The following is a 17,165-nucleotide window of genomic DNA, read 5'->3' as shown; positions in this document are numbered from 1 at the left end:
AGGCATAACCTTAGTGGCATACACACCTCATTTTGTCAAAAAAGTGGTTTTGGTATGATCTTTTGGTTCAAGAAAATTTTGATTATATCCATTATAGCCATCCATGAATGACTACACCTTGTGTCTTTCTCAGGGGGGGTCACCTTAGAAAATTTTAGTATACCACGTGCATTTAAAAGGAGGGGTATTTTAATTCAATTTTTTGGAAAATTTTAACAAGAATACAATAACAAGAGAGGTTTTTTAATTCAACATTATTAAAAAATCACTTAGTTCATAAGTAAAGAGGGTTGTTTTTATTGGGGTAAAATTTTTAGTTGAGGGGTTTTTTAAATACCCGTTGAATGCACATGATACATATGGTTTCTTAGTAGTGCACCCCCTGAGGTGTCCTACAACTTCATCCAAAATACCATTTGTGAATGGAAAAGGAAAAGGGTCTGGAGAATTTGACTTTCTATAATCCACACAAACTTGGAGTTTTCCATTTTTCTTAGGAAATACCACAATAGGAAAAAGCCAATCACTCCTTCAATTGAATAAATGAAACCTACTTTGAATGATCTTGTCCAACTCAACTTTGACTTGCTTTGCATAGTTTGGGTTCATTCTACACCTCTGTTGTCTGATGGGTTTGGCATCAGGGACTAAAGTCCCATTCTATGTTGAAACTTTTCTCCAGGAATTCCCTTCAGATCCATATAGATCCATGAAAAAACATATTTATATTGCATGAATAGATTCTTAACTTTAGTGTGGTAATCATCAACCACATAAGTACTACTGACTACTATTTTAGGTTTGAACTACTCTGATCCTAGATTTAGTGTTTAAGTTGGTGGCTCTAGAAGCAACTTGTCAGAACCTAACTGGGCAATGGTGAGTTGAGGGTCGGCAATATCTCTTTCCCTAGCTATAGGGATTATACTTTCATTGGCTTTCATGAGAATTAAAATTTTGAGTATACCATGAATGTTTGTAAAGAAAATGAAACTTGGAAGATATCCTACAAGGCACTGGAGAGCATACAGTATGTCAAAAGAAACAACAATAAAACAAATGTATGCTATTTGGTGGAGACCATGAAGGTATGTTTTGGAAAATGACAAAGGACATCTGCCAACTGATCCTTAATTTCATGATTGCTTCTTTTTTAAAGAAGAGAAAACATAGCCACTTGGATGAAGTGGTCACCTGAATGGTCAAAAGTAAAGCTACTCTCTCAACATTACTATTCTTATTGAGTTCAAATGAGGATTATTCGAGGTCTTCTTCTTCTAGAACTGGTCCAAGAATGCCACCTTGAGATCTGCATAGTTGGTAAAGTGAGCCACCACATATGGGTTGAACTAGATCATGCCCTTGCCAACCAGGGTACCCACAAATTTTTGGAGCCTTTCCACATCCCCGAACATGGCATCCAAGCCACTTGCCTTCCATCACATCTCAAATTGTGCAATGTGGTTGTCCAAATCATATTTCTTGTGACCCTTATATTCAATGAACTTGCACTTCAAACTAGTTGCATTAGTATTAATTGGATTGGCTAGTGGTACAATACTTGGGCCTCTCAAATTCTCCTATATTCCTGCATTTTGTCCTTCAGTCAAATTTAGTGGAATTATCGAGTTTTGTTGAATCACCGAATTTTGTTGTATTCTCAAATTTTGTGATCCAATCACATTTAGTGGAATTACCTGGTTCTGTTGGATTACTAGATTTTGTTGCATTCATAGATGCATTGGATTGGCAGTACCTAGGCCTCCCAGGATTAATCTTAGGAAATATTTGGTTAATCTTAAAAGAATATAGTGTTGAATTTTTAGTAATCTCAACAAGTATTAGGTTATTTCACTAAATTTTGGTATTGAAAGTTATCTTTAAAAATAGCAATATCACACTATTCATCATTAGCACAATATTCACCATATGAAGTATTTACATAATATTAGCAATTTCCACTAAACTTTGGTTTTAAAAGTTAGCTTTCAAAATAGCATTAGTAGTGTATTCATGATTTTTGGACTTTTGTTTAGTCCAGTTTTGAAATTGGAATGTACGCAAGTCCAAAATTTTAGAATAGTGTGTTTTAATAACCATAATTTTCGATTAGGATCCAACTGTACTTTGGGCTTATCAAGCAACCTTACACCTTCCCATATGGCTTTTGGTCTAGAAGCAAGAGTTCCTTTGGAATTTTTGGTTCTGAGTTTTCAAGTAGTGGCTGAGTATCATCTTTGGGAGCCTAACCCATTACTTGCATTCACACCACCCCACTTCCATTAATGAGCTTGCCTTTTACCCCTCTATACCTTTCTTTTGTCCTTGCCTTACTATCCCCAAGTGATGCTATTAAAGGAATTTCACTTTTGTTTATCATGGAACATATTACAAATGCTTTCTTTTTTATATCAAGACTCATAGATCAACAATAGCTTGCTTTTGTTGACCCCCCCCTCTTATAGGTGCGAGTGTGGTATGTGTGAGTTTGCAACTTATTAATGAAAAGGGGGAAAAACAATAGGGAGCATGATGTTATCGATTCAACTTCAAGTAAGAGCACAATGATGCTAGTTCAATGTTCACTAAAGTTTCTGGAGGGTTTTTATCTAGTCAATGGCAAATTTTGGAAATTAGCCTTTAAATTTGAAAATAGAAGGTTTTAAACTTGCAAATTTCAAGTGATTTTAGTTTTTTTTTAAATGTAGCTCTAAAGAAAAAGGTTTTCTATGAACATTGGGTAGTTGGGAGCTGGGAGCTAATCAATGAAAGTTGTGTGTATGGTATACTATATAGGCAAGGAGGCTAAGTGGACTGTCTCAGCCGTTGAGGGTAGATTATGATAGACAAAAATAAACTCCTCGGGCCTCCATGCATTTTAATCACAATGAGGGCTACTTCTTATTCAGAAGTCAATACATAAGGTGGTAAAGTCCATCAGCAGCATCGACAAGTTAGCAAACAATGAGATTTTTTAACAACTGAGAGAGCTTGTAAAGCTAATCAACGGCACCCATAGATTAGTAAATAACCAGGTCGCTTCAACAACTCAGAGCCTATTATGCAGGTTCCATTTCGAATTCAAAGACCTATAGGTCAACTTTGCAAGAACTACAATTACTCTGATCCTACAACTCACTTAAAAATAAGGTGGTGGTTGGTCATGCAGAATTGCCGAAACTGTGTGGCAAAGACAGATGCACCATGAAAGCATTAGGAAAAAAGGGTGCTCATTTTGGGTCGCTATGAGAAATTCATTACTTTCTCTTTTATCTCTCTTCTAAAACGTGGAGAAATCAATAAAATACGGATATATGTTAGTTCAGGACTATAGGTGTGTCAGTCCAAGAAGGAATAAAGAAGTCCTTTCAAATAATTGAGAAGACGTTGCATTAAACTCTGCATATAGATTCCGCATATCTTTCGACGGCGTTCCGATGGCCTCTCATAAAGAACCCATCACTAATCTCTCTTTTTTCAAATATTGGAATGGTTACCGCAAAAGATTAACGATGAGTTTTATAAAAAGTAGACGAGATGAAGAACCAACCCTCATGAAATGGCTACGTCAACCATACTACTAAAGAAGACCCTCAAAAGAAGCGACTACCCCATTTGCACATTGATTTAAAAAAACAATATGCGGCACTATAGAAAAGAGGAAAGGTTTTGCTTGTAAATACTGAGCAAAAGGAAAACATGAGAAGAGCAGGCTCCCAGCATATTGACTTATGGTGCAATGGACAGATTTACCCAAAATGTCCATTGAGAAATTCAAGCCCTCCATTTTCTAATATGACAATGCTATTAAGGTTTGTAGGTGACGAGAACAATGGAATGTATGGATACATTTTGGCTCAACATTCAACTGTGGAAGTGTACAAGACATTGTATGTCAAGAAGGAATGGAGAAGGCGCAAGAAATGTCGATAAATGCAGACTTGAAAGAGCAGCTATACAAAGGGAAATTGAGGAGCATTCAAAGACAAAGAATGAGCTATGAAGAGCAAGAATGAAGAGAACGGTTCTTGGAGATAGACAACGAAGCAAGAGAATTCAAAACATTGCAGAGTTGAAAGCTAGCACTAGAGGATGTAAGCGCAAAGTACAGAAAGCAAGGTAAGAGCACATCTTGTTTAGCCATTGTATTTGTATATGTGTGTCTTTCTTCCAATCAAATCTGTGATATTGCAAAGTGTACTTGTTGCAGGGAAATTTTGAGACCTCAAAAAGAAAATGTTGATCCTAATTTAATTCTCGTCAAACAAATGAAGGGTTTAGTCTCCATTGTTGTTGCAAAGAACATGATGGAAGAAAAAAAGTTTAAGAAGGTAAAATGTGAAGTTCTTGAAGACTTTGTATCGGAAAGTAAAGCTGATGCCACGAAAATTGAAGAGGCTCTTGATGTGAGCGAAGTGAGCAGAAAGGGATATGTTTCAATATTTAAAGTTGTGTCATCAACATTAAAAGATCAACGGATAAAACGTGTGTTGTTACCAACACCAACACAAGTGTGGAAGGAACGAGGTCATCTCAACCAAGAAATTGATAAGTTCATTAGACAGTACTTTCATATTGAAAGTGTACATAAAAGTGAAAAGGGAAGCACTACATATAATGCATGGAATAATATTTTTGTAGATCTTAAACATTTGCAAACACTAATGGTTGAGTTCTACAATATCACATTTAAAGAATGTAAAGGAGTTTTGAAGTTCGTAGTGAAGCTTGATGAGTGTGAAATTGTCAAGGAAAAAAAGATAGAGAGAGCTTCTATCACTTTGATGAATCGAGCACTTGATCAATCGATCACAAAGTCCAGCTCAAAGTACTTCAGTGTCCAATCGAAAAAGCACGTATGGTGGTTGGGCTCATTTGAGGTATGTAAATTGTCGCCTTCCAAATTAGTCTTTGCTCAAAATGTTATAAATTTTATATCACATATCTTGCAAACCTGTGGCTTAAATTACAGGTGAGGGGGTTTAAAAACAGAGAACTACACTAATTGTGCATTGCTAAAGGAGAGAACTAAGATCTACAAGTTATTCAAGATATTATCACTACAGGACATAATATGCTTCTCTCCTACATTGTTTAAAGTGGGAAAAAAGGAAATAGATAGAACATTACACTTAGAGAAATAGTAATGGAAACATAATGTGCAGGATACATAGCAGTTGGAATTGTATTCATCATCAGATAAGCTTCTACAAGAACATCACATTACGTCTTCCACTCTCAGTCTTCTATCTCTTACATGGTGCCATGTGCACATGAATTAGAGGCAAAGGTATGTGATAAGGAAATAATTAAAGTAGCCACACTAGGATGTGGACTACGTGATGTGAAGATGTGGATCAAGGATATCCACAAGGAGAGATGTGGATTAGAGGATCCCACAAGTGTTGACTATTCAAAGGGCACTCTCCATGGATGTTTTTATCGAAGCTATGCCTATATATTAATATAAAATATTGGCAAAAGTTTATGAAGCCCATTTTTTTAGTTTCACAATATTGATATGATGCAATCCTTTTTTATATTTTTTCTTTTGAATTTTGAGTAAAAGATGTAAACCAAATTCTCGACCATTTTGGTTTTCAACAAATCAAGAAAAAGTTATGGAGTGTGCCCTCGAATGGGTGTGCATAATTTTAGCACAACATTGGAGGACCCTTAAACCATACTTAAGTTTCTCAATTAGGTGTGTCCTTGGGTTGAGACAAAGCTCATGTAATGTACTTTTGCATGATTACTTGGTTGCATGTATGTGCAGAATAAATTTTGATGTCTTTGAAGAAATTGTTATATCCCATACGCTTCATGTTGCATGTTTCACATGCAACATAGCACTTGTAATGCTTTAATGGTCTCATTCCAAATCTTTATTTCATGTTTTTTTGGTCTCGTGTTTAATATTGCAATTTTTACTACAAGTTGAAGACAAAGTATGTCAAATTCTATTGAGCGTTATGGGTTAGGCAAGATACTTTTATACAACAAATGCCCTGGACCTCACCAAAAATGGCTACATCTAAGCAAGCATAGAACCTTGATCTACATGTGTTCTTGCCTTACTTTGAATCAGCCTGGATCGAGGTCATCAAAATTCTAGTTCCTTATGACATGGCCAATGTACCTCACAAGAATGTTGTTCTTGTACTTTATGACATGACCACTGAGGTAAAGATCCACCTGAAATTGTCCATCCAATCACCACCCACGGTGGGGGAGCAAGATTACATATATTAAATAATAAAATCGCTCCAATGTTCCTTGTCATGGGCAAAAGCCCTCTGACCACAGTCTTGCAAAGAAATTCCATGCACTATAAATAGGGTTGGCCCTCCCTTCAAAAGCTGACTTGTATAAAAGGACAAAATTCAAACTTTGGTCTTTAGTTAGTACTTGCAAGTTTGAGGAATACAAGCTCGCTCTTTAGTTATTACTTGCAACTTTGAGGAATACAAGCCCTCTCTTCTTTTAAGAGTGTTGTTTATGTTCTTCTTGCTCTTGCCTTTGTGAATGGCTCTCATCCACCTTTCTCTGTCTTGTTTCTCATTCCAAAGAAGTGGTCATCATCAGCAACAAAGTCATCAGCATCAGCATCATCCTCAGCAACATCAGCATCAGCAAAGAGGAAATCATTCCAATGGAGGAAGATTTAAAGGATGAGGGAATGCATCCACCAATGTGTCAAACATCCAGTGCAACTACTGTCATAGGTTTGGACACTATAAAAGAGATTGCCGCAAGAAGCAGTACGACCAAGGTGGTCAATCCCCAACAGCAATCGAGGGAATTTTCGCGGAAGAGGAAATCATCATGGTGGACATTCTAGTCACAGTCATTTTGCAAATGAACATGGGGATATGTTTCTTGCAAATGAGGAAATGCAGAAGATTGATACAGTGTACTAGACACTAATTGCAATTCAAAAGAGGATTTCATCTATCAAGTCAACCAATCAGGTCAGGATCCTTGGTAAATCGATAGAGGTGCATCATCTCACATGATAGATCATTAGGAATGGTTCACAGAGTTGAAACCATTAGAAGGTCAAAAGAATGTCATCTACATAGTAGATAATACACCAAATTCAGTTGAAGGGACATGCATTATCCCTATGAACAATTTCACTAGTATGAAAGGATTGGTGAAAGATGTACTCTACGTTCTGAAGCTTAGTAAGAACCTCTTATCAGTAGGTCAAATGACGGAACACAACTACCGAGTTATCTTTGACGGAGATGAATGCACTATCAGAGACAAATCCAAAAGATTTCAGCTCTAGTAGGAAAAGGAGTGAAGGAAGGACGCTTGCAAAGAATGCTAGCTACAATACCATATTTGCATGCCATGTCAGCTCAACCACAACAGATGCCACTATTCACAAAATGGCACAAGAGATATGGTCATGTCAATTTCAAGAGCTTGCTAGATCTCAGGAATCCGGATATGGTAATCGGGATTCCTAAGCTATAGTTTCTTGGGAAAAGTTTGCGAAGCATGCTACTTCAGCAAACAAAAGCAAACCGACTTCGGTAGAAGTACCTCTTGAGCACAAGGTATCCTTGATTTAATTCACACAGATGTATGGGGTTATGCCTAGACCCACAGCATCAATGGTTCACTTTACTGCTTGACTTTCATCGACAACTACAACAAATATTGTTGGGTCTACTTTATGAAGGAGAAATATGAAGTGTTCTCCAGATTTCAAGAATTCAAAGCCAGACAGGTAGAAAGATCAAAGACATGAGATAAAAAAGAGGATGTGAATACATGTCTTTAGCATTCATGAACTTTTGCAAAAGTCACGGCATTTAAAGACAATTCACGTGTAGATACTCCTCGGCAAAATGCAAGAGCTAAAGGAAGAATGGTACTTTAGCAGATAGTGCTAGAGCAATGTTTAGTGAGAAGTATCTTCCGAATCAATATTGGGAAAAAGCAATAGCCACTGCAAACTATTTGCTTAATCAACTTCCTACAGAACCGATTCAAGCTATGACACCTTATGGAGCATTCATTGGACATAAGCCACACATTGGGCATCTCCACATATTTGGTTGCATAGCATATGCCCACATACATGATGACCATCACAAGAAATTGGATGTGAAGTCACATAAATGCATCATGGTTGGCTACAATGAAGAAAGCAAAGCATACAAGTTGTATGATCCCATCAACTGCAAGGTCATTATCTCCGGAGATGTAATCTTTGATGAGGAATCATAATGGAAAACCTCAAATACATAGGAGATAGACACACCGATTTCACAATCATCTACAAAAAAGGTTGATGAAGAAGAGCTAGAATTGCTGCCCAGAAACACCCCAAGCAGAGCCACAGCAACTCAGATGATCTATTAGGGAAAGAAGACCACCAGCCAGATTGACATATGCTCAGAAAGGCAGAGCAATTTAGGTTGAAACCACCAACTATGCTCTTATGACTACCATCATGGCTACAAAAGAGCCAGTGTACTTTGAAGATGTAGTAGACAAGCCCGAATGGCAAACTGCTATGAATGAAGAAATGGAAGCTTTGTACAAAAATAATAATTGGGAATTATGGGCCCTTCCACCACGAAAGAAGGCCATAGCAAACAAATGGGTATACAAAGTGAAGTACAATCCAGATGGAAGTATTCAAAGATACAAAGCCAGACTAGTTGCAAAAGGATTTGCATAGCATTATGGTCAAGAATATGATGAGACATGCTCCAGTAGCAAAGATGGATTCCATATAGTTCTTGATATCACTAGCCACACTCATTAGATGGAATGTGTATCAGCTCGATGTCAAGAATGCATTTCTCAATGGTTACCTAGACGAGGAAGTCTCCATGCAACAACCAACAAGCTATGTTGAACCAGGAAAGGAGTCTTAACAAAAGTTTCTATGGCTTAAAGCAAGCAACCAAAAGTTGGTACGGCAAAATCGACAAGCATTTTCTGATCTGGGATACATGAAGTCCAATGCATATCATACTCTCTACTACAAAGTTCAAGGGGAAGACATTACTATTGCACTTTTGTACGTAGATGATCTGATTATGACCAGAAGTAAGGATAGCTTCATCAGAAAGCTAAAACAAGACTTATCTACAGAGTTTGACATGAAAGATCTTGGACTTATGCACTATTGTCTTGGAATTGAGTTCTAGAGAGATTCAGAAAAGCACCTTTATGAGTCAGCTCAAATATATTGGCAGTCTCCTGAAGAAGTTTCATATGCCAGATTGCAAGATTGTAGCCACTCCCATGGAACAGAGTTTGAAACTTACTAAAGATTCAAAAAAGCCTACAATCAATGACAAGTACTACAGAAAGCTCATCGAATTTCTTATATATCTGACTATCACACGGCCAGATATTTGTTATGGAGTAAATTCACTAGCACAGTTTATGGCAAATCCAAAACAGTCTCATTGGAATGCAGCCAAAAGAGTATTGAGATACATCAAAGGTACAAGATAGTCTGGGATAGAATACAGAGGAAGTCATCCACAGTTGCATGGAAACTGTGACAATGACTATGCCAGAGATCATGAGACTAGGAGATCCACATAGGGATATGCATTTTTCCTTGGTCAAGGTGCTATATCATGGTTGTAAAACAAACAACCAACTGTTTCTTTGTCTTCAACTGAAGCAGAATATAGGGCACTCACTAGAGGTGCATGTGAGGCTATATGGCTCAGAAGACTATTGTCAGAAACAGATTACCTTGATGACTCAAAGCCAACAACAATATATTGTGATAATCAATCAGCATTGGCCAAGAATCTAGTATATCACTCCAGGACAAAGCACATTGATGTCAGAGAGCACTTCATGAAAGAAAGAGTGTTACTTGGTGACATCACACTGCAGCATTGTGATAGCAAAGAGAATGTTGCAAACATCCTTTCCAAACCACTCGGTAAAGAGGTTAAGCTCTTGGTTTGACGTAGAGGAAGGACGTTCCCATTAAAGGGGTGTGATGGAATGTAATGTTCAGGCCCTCTTCGATTCCCCAGAATCATCATCTTGAGGGAAGGCCTACTTCATGATGTTGATCTTGAGGGAGGGTGTTGAGAGATCATGCTCAACATCCTCCTGTGATTATATGTGCATAGCACTAACACTTATAGAGTGCTATAAAGGAAAGGGTTAGATGGCCTAACCCCAACCCTAAATGGGTTTGTATATTCTCTACATTTTCAACTAAATCTAGTGTACAGTTAGTCATTTGTGGTGTACACTCTATCTGTGCCCTCTCTCCTCATCTCCACTCTTCTGCTCTCCCCTCTTCATATTTTGTCACCCTCTCCCCTCCCCCTTCTTCTCATGAGGCTTCACTTTGCAACAACTTTGAGAGCCATTTGTGTAACACTTATGGAACATACATTGCTTCCTTGTCATAATGCAACAACTTTGAGAGCCATTTGCATGACAGTTATGGATCATATGTGCTTGCATTGCTCCCACCAAAAGTAGCATCAAGTAGGAGGCTCCAATGGAATTCATTCAAGATCCCCACAACATGTGAGTCACCACCGAACCACACAAACTTGGTGTACATACTCTTCTATTTTTTATCTTTAAAACCCAAGAGACCATACTCTAGACTAGCTTGAGAGATGGCCTTGGTAACATGAAGGGGTGCATAGCAGCTTAGACCAGATAGATATAAGGAGGATGACATTCACTATGCTATTTTTCCCTAAAATAAATAAGAGCTGGCTTGGGTGAACTCTGTCAAAGATGTTTTTCATTAGAAGGATAACCCAATGTGACAAGCCATAATGCTAGAAAGGAGAGAAATCCTAACTAAAGAAGTCATATCTCTAGCATTTATATTTCTTTACCACAATAGCACAAGAGTTTCTCTAATAAGGACATATGTGGGGTGTGGAGGGGACACAAGAAGTATGATGAGCACATCATACACACATTAAACAATGTAACCTCTAATTTGAGAACTATAACCTAAAAAAGAGAACTCTATGGTAATCTTTTAAAGATTCCCTTATTTTCATGTGAATTTTATAGTTTTTAGAAAAAGATGACCATTTTGCGCGATGGCATTTGAAAAAATACTTAAAAACCATGTTTTTTTGGAAATTTTGCTAGCAATCTTTTTTGGCAAACAAGAAGAAAAACCTTCATCTAGAATACAAAAATTGCATAAAATACATTGATTTCTCAAACCATTACAGTATGGTCCTATGCATCCAATGCGAATAAAAGGGCCATGGCAAAGCACATTTCAAAATCCTTAAAAGCTACATATTAAATTGCTGCACAAACATGCATGCCATTGATCCTACAAAGAATAATACTTATCCTCAGATCCTACACCTTCAATGTACTTCAATGTACTAGAGCCAAATCTTTGTGGGGTAGAAGTTGTGGAGCCGTCCTCTAGAACATTCTCTGAGTCAACCTGGGCAAGTTCAGCCCCACAACCCTCATTTTTGCAAGTCGTGTCTTGGCTTCCATTTGTGTACTGCATCCAATCATTGTCTTTGGAATATTTTGGAATATAATGTGCTGTGTCCCCTTTGGCAAATTACCGGCTTGTGTTAATTCAAACATATATACCAAAATATCTACCTCATCCAATTGTAGAGTATCAAGTCTTGGACAATTCTTTGTCGCCCTCTTCCCTTTTTGGCCACGCTTCTTTGTTACCACACCATCTCTAGGTTGTATCGACTTGTGAAAGCATCTTTGGACTTGTTGAAAAACCAATGCACTTCTATTGACTTATTTTGTGAAACCTCTTTTTGGACTTTCAATACTTTAGCAATCCAAAAAGGAAATCCACTAGGATCATCTATTGCTAGCACAACAACCATCATACCCACTGCCAAGTTCTCAACACTACCACTCCACATTTCTTGAACCCTTTCCCTGGCTTTTTTGGACTTTCTTGCTCTAAGGTACATTTCTGTCTCCTCCCCATGGCAATTCTTGTTTGGTAGTGCAAGCAAATGTGCACTTGCTGGGGCATTCATACGTGCATTTACAAAAGTTTCTTCAGTGCATTGTGGCCCCAACTAAAATCTGATATACCTTGAGGCTCGTTCATGAGGTCATTGATGAAATATTGGGCTGCAAAGAATGGATTCCCCCATGTCCACACCACATCTTTAAAATGTGTTACAACATGCTAGATTGTGTCTCTAATCTCATTGACAAAACTTAATGGGTTTACATCTCTTCCCTCCTTTGTGGCTCGTTGCACCTCCTTCAATGATTGTAAAGGTTGTAAGGGTGCAACATACAACTCACGCTCTAGAACACACTTCAAGGACTTCAATCCTTCGGATGGAACCCAAGCTGGTGATGTGGAATAGAACTTACCCCACAAGAATGTCGTGCCTTGTAGATCTTTCTTCATTCGAAAAACTTAGCTCATTCAGCTTCTCAATACATCGATCAGTACCAACGTGGTCACCAAACACAAAGCGTCTGAAATCTTTTTTTTTTTTTAATGTTTGCAATTATTGGTTTTGGCACATATGCATCCTATAAAATGCGGATCATTGCATCTCCATCCCATGATTTTTCCTTCTAACCTTTACTAAGAATTGGCTATGCTAACACAACTTGATTCTTATTCTCTCTTGATGTGTTGTCAAGCTGGACATACAACACTTTCGAAAGAGGTTTTGTTTAATTCATCAATGCATGATTTAAAATTGGGAGTGTGAGACTAGGATCATTTCTTACATTTGGTGTTGTCAAATAAACCTTGGGGATTAATTCACCGTGGTAGATCATGCAACAAACCACGTGATATGTCATGAAGTTCTCCTCTTTCAAATCCTTGGGCACTCACTTGAAGTGAGGAAGGTTGGTCTTCTTTTGATCCATCCCATCAATGATGATGATTGGGTATTTATCGAGCTCTTGATAGCTCTTCTTGCGATGCTTTGCTAACTTCTTTCTTTCTAAGCTTGCATATCTCGATGCTTTTGCAACTCTGGAATTGCTTCTTGTGCAAATATGTAATAATGTTAGCTTGAAAGCAAACTATTTTCGAGAAGAAGAACAAAGGTCCATGACGTCATTATACGCACCTCTCTCTTGCCCTTGACTTTGATTACATAAGGCCTTCAAGTCCTCGCATGTGGCACACATACCAAATCGACAAAGCTTTGGTATCTTCACATTGTTGAACTCATTCTTCCAAATCCTGCACAAGTGCTAGTAGGTCACGTACTCATCACATGCATGAACCATGGCCTCCTTATACATGGAATGGATCTCACGTTTAGAGAAATTATTTGGTAAGTGCAATTGGTCACTATTGGGAAGAGCATAGGCATGTTTCTCCACAAATTCTTGCAACCAAGAACATAACATGTTGCCATGTGGTCCAAGCACTCTCATTTGTCCTGTTGTACAAATGCGGGGGTCTTTATGGAGGTGGGCCTGTAATCTTCTCAGCCTCTCATTTCCAAGACAATGTGCGAGTCTATATGCTTTGTGACAAACTATCCTTGAACCATATGAGTACTCAAACATTAGTTTTTTTCATCTTGTTTGCCCTTGGTCTTACGGACCATGCTAAATAGAAGTTTTGATCATCTTTATTCAGTGCGAGTCTATATGCTTTGTGACAAACTATCCTTGAACTAGATGAGTACTCAAACATTAGTTTTTTTCATCTTGTTTGCCCTTGGTCTTACGGACCATGCTAAATAGAAGTTTTGATCATCTTTATTCATTTGAACATATTTTTTACATAACTATTGTAATTTTGCAACCCCAAATGTGACCAAGCACATTCTGCTACAACAAAGAGTATTGAAGGTCTCTTTAAGATGTTGAGTGTCTAGCATTGTGAGAGATATCCCTCTTGTGTAGCTAGAATTTTAGAGGTCCACATTCATTGTTGGTCTTCCCATAAGTCTATCCTCAATAGATGAGATTGAGTTTCACTTTCCATGTGAAATCCAAGACAGTCATGAACCATCTGGATTAGAAGTCCATTGTTAAAAACAATTTTCATCTTCAAAACTAAAATAAAGGGAACCAATAAATGTAATTACACATGGACCACATACCAGCTGGCACAGTGTTGACCTCTCTTGCTTGTTGCCGAGGTGTAGTTTGAAGCAATGGCATCCATTATTTCATTATCTTCAATGGGAACGTCCGGGGCATGGAAACAAGTTCTTGGGATTATGTGTCCATGATCATCATGCTCAGGTGAAGGAGTGGGAGACACATCCAAGGTCGCAAAAGAGGTTTTGGCACTAGTACAAGATACATCCACTGTAGCAAAGGAAGTGCCACTAGAACTATGACAAGATGAAATTGAGATAGAAGTAGTGTCAAACAAGCCTACCATGCTGATCTGTTCAACCTCAATGACGATGACATCCCAAAAGTCCCATGCAAGAATGAAAAGATCATATTATATGCCACACTACAAGACTTAGGGTTGTGATTAGGTTTTTTTACCAAAGATGACTTCCTATAAATAGTAAGTTTTTTCCTATAAATATGAGGCCCCAACATTGTATTCTCATTGTTTGTGGATTGCGCCAACGAGTTCAAGAAGTCTCCTGGTATGTAGCATTTTCTAATGGTTTAGTGTCTAATATTTTGAATTCATTCAAGAAATTACAATTTATGGCGTGCTCCAAGAATTTTTTATAAGTTTTCTAATTAGGTGTGTTCGATTTATGGAGAAAACATTGTTATCATGAATAATGATAGCAACATACCAAAAATAGTAATGAATGTATTTGAAAAAGCATTGTGCTTTAAGTAAAATAGTTAAAAACTTATATATTATACTTTTTCTTTTGTCACCTTGCTCCATGCAAAGGTGGCTCACCTTTTAGAGACTTAGAGCAGCTTCTTTAGAGCCGACTGGCTCCTTGCTTTACAGCCATGCAAAGGTGGCTCGCTATTTAGAGCCATGGAGTTGCAAGGTGGCTCACTTTTTAGAGCCAAGGTGGCTCTATGGCTTAGTCAGTCGATGATATATCAATGTGGCGAGCGTCAGGTCGATGATATCATCAATCGGCTTGCATGCAAGAGCATGCAAAGCATGGCAACAACAAAGGCCCCTAGAATAATCCAGTCGATGATATCATCAAACTAGCGAGCACCGAATCAATGATATCATTGACCAGCTTGCATGCATGAGCTCCTCTCTTAAGCCAATCGATGATATCATCAAGTTGGCGAGCGCCGGGTCGATGATATCATCGACTAGCTTGCATGCTCAAGCTCCTCTCTTTATCCATTTGATGATATCATCGACCTAGCGAGTGGTGGGTCGATGATATCATCAACCGACTTTCTTTTGCTAAGCCATGCAAGGTGCATGGTTGCTCGTTGCTTGCTCCATGCTTGCTTGTTGCTCGCTTGGTTGATGCCCCTTGCTTGCTTACTTGCTTTGCCCATGCTAGCTCGTTGCTCATTACCACTTGCTTGCTTGCTTGTCTCACCCATGCTAGCTCGTTGTCGCTTGCTCTTAGTCACTTCTCGCTTGCATGCAAAAGCATGTTCCTTAGCTGCCTAAGGTAGCTCTAGCCTTAGCCACCTTAGCTAGCCTACTTGCATGCAAAAGCATATGCCTTAGCCGCCTTAGCTCTAACAATCCTTAGCCGCCTTAGGTAGCTCCAAAATATTCCCAACATGAAAAATTGGGAAATTTTACCTCTATAAGGGTAGAATTTGCAAGCTTTTAGAAGAATTTTTGTTAGGTTTAATCAGAGTTAAACCTTAAAACTTGTAGTTTTTTCCATATTCGTTGTATTGCAATTTAGGTTTTTTAATCTAAATATTTTGTGTTTTTGCCATATTTTGCGATTTGTTGTTTAATTTTAACTAAAACCATTAGGTTTAGAAACATATTTCAAAAATTTTCAAATAGGAATTTAAATTTGACCAAAATCATTAGGTGTAGAAACTTATTTCAAATTATTTTAAATGGGAATTTAAATTCATATTCTAATAATGAGCAACATGAGTTGCTTTTTCATATTAAAGTTTTCTTATATGGGACAATGTTGAAGTACAAAAAGTTCAAGATTTGAAATGGTCCATCAAAGTTGATCCCGATACAGAAGAGATGACATTGATGCTTCCAAAGACACGTCCCAATGGAAGATCTATTTTCAAGCAATTTATAAAGATCAAAGACATAGCCGAAAGTGAGTCAAATATTGGAGAAGTTGAAATGCTAGGGCTTGATAACAACAGGAGACCTCTTGTTTGTGTCATCTTGGAGGACAAGTTTTCTTACAAAGCTGTAACTCCACCTACTATAGGAGAAAATTTGAAAAAAGTCAAGGCAGAAGGAAAGGTTAGCTATTTTCCAAACCTAATTATCTATTTCTTCTTTTTGTGTAGATTTCCTTTAGAATAGTGAGTGATTCAATTTAATTCTTTGTGTGTTCAAGATCTTATTCACCACTTGACTAATCAAATTGTGGAGGTGGATGAGACAATTGAAGAGATGGAGGTATCTACTTCTAGGAGTTCTTCAAAGGAGCATGAGGAGGATTTTGAAGAGGATACTGCAACATCCCCAATCAAAGGAGTGGGGTCTTCCATGTCAAAAGGAAAAGGATATTCTATTCATGAAGTTGAAAAATTTGGCACAAGCAGTCATGAATTAAGAGATCTTGTTTCTTCTAGTTCACATGGATTTAGAGTCCCTTCTTATTCAGGCTCTCATGGTTTAAGTGCACCCTTGGGAGGGCATGGCTTGAGTGCTCCATCCTCACAAAAAAACCTAATGATTCAGATGAAGAAGTTGTACTGGAGAATCCTGCTATTGCTCAAACAAGAAAACAAAGTAAATCAGGAAAGGGATCAAACACATACAAATTCATTACTATATACCAAATCCTTATTAGTGCTAGTTCTCCCTCATTTCATTGCTTGATGGAGTCAAGAGCCATGTCAACATTGGTTGACCTAAGACTAACTTAACCTAGGTTAAAACATTGATGATCCTTAATCTTAGTTCGACCTTGAGTAACTAACCAAATTACCAAAGGGTAAGGAGATCAAAATAGTCTAGTTAGGTCTAATAACACCTAAGTAAACTGTAAGTCTAAGGTTATTTACCTAAGGAACTTATTCTTAATTGCAGTTACACATTTCCTTAAGCCTTAAAGATAAAAATTAGCTCT

This window comes from Dipteris shenzhenensis, chromosome 25, assembly GCF_047967505.1.
Source record: "Dipteris shenzhenensis isolate YYH24624 ecotype China chromosome 25, Dip_SZ_1.0, whole genome shotgun sequence".
Taxonomy (NCBI): Eukaryota; Viridiplantae; Streptophyta; class Polypodiopsida; order Gleicheniales; family Dipteridaceae; genus Dipteris; species Dipteris shenzhenensis.
This window is presented reverse-complemented; position numbering follows the sequence as displayed.